General features: G+C 31.8%; 1 long non-coding RNA gene across 1 annotated transcript; it reads left to right on the top strand.

Annotated features, from left to right (window-relative positions):
• LOC109832364 lies at positions 3,541–3,805 on the top strand. Its single transcript, XR_002244730.1, has 2 exons — positions 3,541–3,637; positions 3,757–3,805. It is a non-coding gene; the product is annotated as an uncharacterized LOC109832364 (long non-coding RNA).

Here is a 7,479-nt window from a genome sequence, read left to right as displayed (position 1 = left end):
TAAAAATTGCAACAAAAAACTTCTTTAAATTTTAAAAATCATAAAAAACTCTAAAATTTCAAAATTTATAACAAGTACACATTAAATCTAGAAATTATTGGTAGACTGCTGATATTTGAGTTTTTCAAAAATTAATCTACAATTTTAGTGTTTACTATCCCTTTTCAGGATCTAAAGGTAATCTAAGTTGATGCTGGTAAACAAAAACAAGAATTGATTAAAAATAATCAGTGAATGAATAAAATTTTAAAAAAATATATGATAGCTTTAAAATTATTATCACTATATAAATCAAAGTAACTGTATGTAATTTTACTAATAAGTTAGAGCAGCAAAAATACATTAGTAACATTAATTGATAGATATTTAAATCCATAAAATAATAAATGACTATAATATAATAGCTTAGCATCAATTGATTATAATTTAGAAACATTAATATTTAATGTTAATAATTTTTAGGGTATAATAATGTAAGGAATTACAAATGAAGAAATTATCAGAATGTTCAGAAATATCATTTAAATGAATCAAACTATTTCCATTACAAATGAGAAAGTGACAGAAATAAATAAAAAAGCACTAACTGAGTTTCATTGAAGAATAATTTAACAACTTTATCTCAATCAAAGAAGAATTCTCCATGGAAGATACAAGAAGATTTAGTAAGTATTCATAAATTTCATACTTTGTTATTCAAATACTAAAGAAATTAAATATTAATACTATAATCTAAGGCAAATTAGTAATAAAAAATACAGGTGTTATTTGTGAAAAATAACAAGAATAGAGTAAATATAACATTATTGATATAATAGAAACTCTTATTAGATGCACATTAGAAGAATTCATTGTAGAGGAAAAAGAGGTAGCTCCTAATCTTATTAAAATAATAAATTAGGAACACGAATAATTTATATATATATGAGATTAATGGGTATCCTTGTCATAGGAGGAGATTTCCTCCTTGACGCCTCTAAAATAACATGATTGAACGACATTATGTATGATCCGCTCCGTTAAACTTGTTCTACATATTCTAAAACCCCAACACACTAAGTTTGGGGTGAATCCGTCGTCGTTTGACCCTCCATCGAATCATGTGAAAAGTTCTATTCATTCAAAACCGTTAAAATTGATACGAGTGGATGAAGGGTCAAACGACGACGGGTTCATCACAAACTTGGTGTGTTGGGGTTTTAGAATATGTAGATCAAGTTCAACGGAGCGGATCATCCACAATGTCGCCCAATCATGTGATTTTAGAGGCGTCATAGAAGGAAATCCCCTCCTAAGACAAGGATACTCATTAATCTCTCTCTCTCTATATATATATATATATAAAATTAAAATTTATTCTCATTAAAACAGAAAAAAATCAAAGTCTGTATTTCACGAAGTTTGTATTGAACATTAGAAATACATTAGATTTCTTTGTGAAGTTAAACGAGAAGATAAAAGAATAACGAGCCTAGAAAAGATAACATTGTAAATAATACAACTCCACCCGAATGTCACAATTGATGTAGATGATGAAGACACTATTTTAGAATTGTCTAGGAAAAAGATAAATGTGAAGAAAGATTGATCTTAGCTCAATAAAAAAGAATAAAATAGAAGAAATAAAAGATAATATTTTCTGAATGTTTTATAGAATAGTTTAGTTATTTTGAATGAAATTAGGAATATTTAGAAGGGAGTTATTTAAAAAAATTTAGTAATTTTATATGCTTATGTGGATACTTTTATTATATAAAGATATACTAGAGTCACTAGTAAAAATTCACGTATCCTAGACGGAATATTCTAGACGAAAATTTTTCCGTCTAGAATGTATTAAACTAGACGGAAAATTTCCGTCTAGAATATTCCGTCTAGGATAAAGTATTCTAGACGAAAATTTCCATCTAGAATAGTATTCTAGACGGTTTTTTTATTTTTAATTTTTTTTAAAAAAATCCTGGTATTCTAGACGGAAATTTCCGTCTAGAATGTATCCTAGACGGAAATTTCCGTCTAGAATACGTGCCCATTTAAAAAAAAAATGTCACTACTCAACCTCACCCCCGACACCGCCCTCCCCCTCTACTCCCTCTCCCTTCACGGCCTCCACCATCTTTCCCGCCTCCTCACCGAACCCCCTCCCGAACTCCTACATCCTCTCCTCCGCACTCAAGTCCTCCCCTCTCCCCATCGTCCGCACCCTCCACTCCCTCGCCCTCAAGCTTTGCCCCTCCGAGTAGAGATTAGCATCAAGGCCATCGGCCCATCCCCTCCCTCCTCGATTCGAATTCCCTCTCTCATCAAGGTAACCGATCAAAACCCTAACCCTAATTCAATTTCCCCAATTCCAAGTTTTACAAAATGTTACTTCAAAGCTACAAACTTTTTGAAGGACCGATTGAAGCTCTTTAGATCGCCAGCTTCACAAGAACCGATTGAAGCTCATCTGTAAAGGGAAAATTTTGAAGGACGAGAACGAGGATGGCGAGGATGTCTATTTCAGATTCAACAATGGCGGTAATTTCTTGATTTTTCGTTTGCTTTGCTCGTGGAAAATTTTAAATTTCATTTGATTAAAGCTTATATTTTTTAAAGTGTAGATTTGACCATTGGATTGGAACTGGGTATATAATGATACACTTGCATCGTTCTTTTCAGACTTCTAAATTTTTGGATTCATGTGAAGTTGATTTATGTTTTCCAAGATATTGAGTTTTCTAAGCAAGAAAATAATCCTATAGGTGCCAAATATAAATCAAATGGATTAAAAGAAGAGATTAACTTCATTGCAATATTTGTTTGCTTCTGGAGTTTCATATATCACCTTAATTTCCATATTTTTATACTACATCAGTTTTCGTTCCTTGCAAATTGACAGCCATGTAGGACTCATTTTTTTAATAATTTAATAAATTCTTAAAATTCTGTATAATCCAACTTTGTTGTTTGAATATTTTCCTACCCTATACATCTGAGTGAATTCTGTAGTAGTGTTTCTGTTTCTGTCATATGCTTTATCCATTCTATCTAGGTTTCTTGAAGTGTCTGGCACCTGAACAGAGCCCCGGACTGAGGCCTGAAGTATGTTAAATATGATAAGCTATTTCGCAGTTTCTTTCTTGTTGAATACAACAATAACTGGAATTAGACTTATTTTGTAATCATTTTTTGTCATTGGCTTAAGAAATTAGCCTCAACTTTTAATCCACTTATTTAAAAACATATGGTCGTGCATGTGTGAAAAGGAGTATCTTTCGATCATCTCAAATGTGCCACCAGCCAGATGTTGCCTACAATAAGATTCTTTAGTTTTTTCACGGAATAATTCAAGTGTGGAAAGTTAGAATTGTTAATTACCGCATCTTTATATAGATTTTCGTATTGTTGCTGGGCTAGCATGGTAATCGTTCATATGAACTCATGCATGTGATGTTTGCAAATTCTATTAATTTGCACTCTAAATTTTTTTATTGACTTTATCCTCAATTATTTATCTGTAACAATCTTACATTTTGGGAGTATATTTTGTGGTATCTAATATAATGTGTCTGTTGTGTCTTCCATAGGAGAGAATACGCATTGGTAAAGAGCTTTTAGAAGCCAAACGAATGGAGGAAGAAAATGAAAGAAAACGGTTATACTCTGACTGCTTTTAAGTATTATGTTTATATTTTATGTTTTCCATACATTTGGTGTGTGTTGCACAGCTGTCTTTGGAATAATGAGTTATAAGTTTGTCTCTTTAATGTCTAGAATAATGGCACTGAGAAAGGCAGAGAAAGAGGAAGAGAAGAGGGCGAGAGAAAGAGAAGAGCTTTTACATATTCTTTATTGTTTGCCTCTTCAATTTGTATGTCTTTCATGTTTAATGTTAAATGTGTTACATATATAATAGGTTAGATAGAATGCATATATAATAGGTTAGACATATATAATAGGAATGTGCTGCGACTGTCAAGGTGCCATAGTAGAATACTTCTTGGTTTCGCATCTTTATTAACAAAGTATTGTTTGGGGCATAAAAGACTTTACACAATGATGAATACCCTTTATTTGCTTTGCTCTTTATTCAAATGAATACATAAGCTGGACTCCCGAATAAATGCCACAAGTGAAGAGTCCATTCCACCATTTGTATATTTTTACTGTCTAAATAGGTCTCGAAATCACATCCTTTTGGCATTACGGTGGTATTCCCTAAACGGGCGGGCAATTTCCTACATATCATGTGTCATTGTACTACTTGTGCATGTACTCAGTTAACTATGTCTTAACATGATTCTCTGCCATGTTCTAGAATGTCAATGAGGAAAGTACTAAAGTTAATGACCTTTCACTTGTCAAGGAAAGGTTTTTGCTAAATGAGACTTGATTATTGAGTTATAGGATAATAAAAAAACATGCAAGCTCTCCTCCAGAGACATTTTAAGTCATTAGTATAATGTTAATGATGTTGGCCATCCATCGTATATATAATGGACGGGCAATTTCCTACATATCATGTGTCATTGTACTACTGGTCCATATTAAAATAGAATCAGGCCTTTTTATACTGTTGTTTATTGTGCTATATCTTACTGCTATGAACAATCACACAAAAGAAAAAACACACCAAAACAAATACATTATGCAAATGCAATTACTCTTTAATTTGTGATGCCACCGATGAATTGGTAGAGAAGCAATATTTTGTATTTGGAAACAACAAAGTATATTGATCTCTTTTGCCATGCATGTCTGTTGAGTTTGCTAACGTGAATGATCTCTTTTGCAGGATTCACTGGTGACTAAAGGTGCAAACACTGCATATATGGATATTGAACTGGTGGGTGAATGCTTTGGGGTCCTCTCATCATTTGGCCAATTCTGAATGTGTTACGTAGGAAATTAATGATTGGAAGAATCATTGTTCGACTACTTAGTTTGAAGGTTTTTATGAGCTTTGGGGTTCAAATTGGTATTGTTTTTAGGAACTGTTGAGCAATCTAAATTTGTAAATAATTTATGTAAAAGTTTGTAAACAATTTATGTATCTCTAGTATTTTGGTAAATGTATTATTTGAATATAATTGGATTTGATATTAGAATATAATTAGATCTTGTTGGATATGAATTCAATCTAGTATTGTTCAATGTTGTGTACATGCACCAAAAGTAGGTTCGGCAAAAAAAAACTGTAGCACAGCATCCTAGACGGAAATTCCGTCTAGGATGCTCAAATTCCGTCTAGGATGCTTTTTTTAAAAGAAAAATTAAAAAAAATTAAAAACATCAATTTCCGTCTAGGATGAGTATTCTAGACGGAATTTCCGTCTAGAATACTCATCCTAGACGGAAATTTTTTCCGTCTAGAATGCAGTATTCTAGACGGAAATTCCGTCTAGAATATTCCGTCTAGAATATATTCTAGACGGTTTTGAATTCCGTCTAGAATATTCCGTCTAGGATGTATTCTAGACGGAATTTCCGTCTAGAATACTACATTCTAGACGGAAACTTTCTAGACGGGTATTCTAGACGGAATTCCATCTAGAATACACATTCTAGACGGAATTTTGAGTATTCTAGACAGAATTTTCCGTCTAGAATACCTTATTTTTTACTTGTGAGTTAGCATTAATATTTAGCTTATAATTTTTATGAAGTCTATTAACGATTAAGAACAAATTTTATATTCTCTTTTCTATCATTTTAGTATACCTTTAATCAATCATCTTGCCTTATTGGTTTTAAATATTCACCTTCATTGTATAACACTGTTGTAATATTTTTTACTTTTGCAACACTGTACTTTTTCAAGTAAAGCTTAGGTTTATTTCATTCCAAATAATATAAAAAATCAAATTAGCTTCATATTATATTTGTTTTCTATCAATTCAAATATCAACATAAAAATTTAAATTAGGTATAGCATATTTAAACAAATATCAAAGAAAATAAATAATCGCAATGTTAAAGTTTAGATATAAAAATAAGCACAAACTACTAAAGTGGAACTGAGGAACAAATTTTAGTTATGAAAAAGTCAAAAATAATTAATCATGGTATCTAACCACGTTTATTGCACGTACACAAAACCTAGTATACATACGTGTGTGTGTGTGTGTCGAATATTTTGTTGCAAAACTGATTTAAGACTTTGTAAGTCTCTTAAACTACTTTAAAGAACTTAAAGCAGAAAATGCAAGTGAATTGAAAGCATAGCATCGTGTGTGTAATAATATAATATTTAAGTAATCAAAATTTAATGAATATTTAGCAAGCAAATGAATTGAATATACACCTGGTTAAGTTTTATTCATTTATGAATTTAAATACTAACAATTATTTATTTACAATCTAAGGAACTATTGAATCGAATATAACTGAATAATCCCTTGAACAAGTAATTAATTAACTATCTGTTAATTGTTTGTTTTGTTTCCACCCACAAGATGAAGGAGGTTTCTCGTCATTTACCCTTTTCTTAATTGATGGGTTTTAAACATTTACCAAATCAGGCTTAAGGTAGTTTCCATCTTCGTTCCAAGATTAGTAACAAACTTTGGACATAATTAAATAAAGACCACGTCAAGAAATAATTAGAAAAATTATTCTTTAAATAGAACATGTTCTTAATTATAGATAGACTGTGCGTGAAATGAATTAAGGTTTTCCGCTAGTAAGATATAAAATTCGACCTCAGGTTTTCCGCTAGTAAGATATATATTTAGACCTTCAAATTTTGTATAAATGATATCTCCTCCATCATTACTCCATTATTACTTCATTCCTCATTATCCCTTAATAATGGAGCCCCTGAGGGATGATATAACTGTTGCGCAGACCTCCTCGCCCGCTTCATAGCCGTCGGCACTTTTTTCAGCACCACATTTTATTACTTCATTATTACTCCATCATTACTCCATTATTACTTCATTCTTCAAATTTCTTAGTTTCAACGCCGCATTTATCAAGACTTGGCTTCTAATGCAACAGAATCAAAAATTAATATTGTTCCTCTCTCTTTGGCAGGCAATATCCCTGTGAAGACCGATGGACTTCTTTTTTGAAAAGTATAATGTTGATTGTGAGTTTAACGTAAGCGAAGTCAGTGGATAAGCTTAAGGTCGTCACGCAAGATTGCCACCGGTAAAAAAAACAAAGTATTCTAGACGGAATTTTATTTTCCGTCTAAATTGATTATTCTAGACGGATGTTGGTCTAATAAGTTTCCGTCGAGAATGCGTCATTCTAGACGTAATTCCGTCTAGAAAAACCATCCTAAACCGAAATATATCCTAGACGGAATAAAATACTGTCTAGAATATTTCTAGACGAAAAAGACAACCGTTTAGGATTATCCTAGACGAAATTTCCGTCTATGATGTAGCCTAGATGGAATTGTGTATTTTACTACTCAATCAAATTGTAGAACCATGAAGCCTCCAAGCGTTCAACTGAGCGGAACTAAAAAGCTTACAGAAAAAATTGTGC

Source organism: Asparagus officinalis, chromosome 3, assembly GCF_001876935.1.
Source record: "Asparagus officinalis chromosome 3, Aspof.V1, whole genome shotgun sequence".
In the NCBI taxonomy this organism is placed as follows: Eukaryota; Viridiplantae; Streptophyta; class Magnoliopsida; order Asparagales; family Asparagaceae; genus Asparagus; species Asparagus officinalis.
Note: the sequence above shows the minus strand (reverse complement) of the source record. Positions and strands in the feature narration are given on the sequence as shown.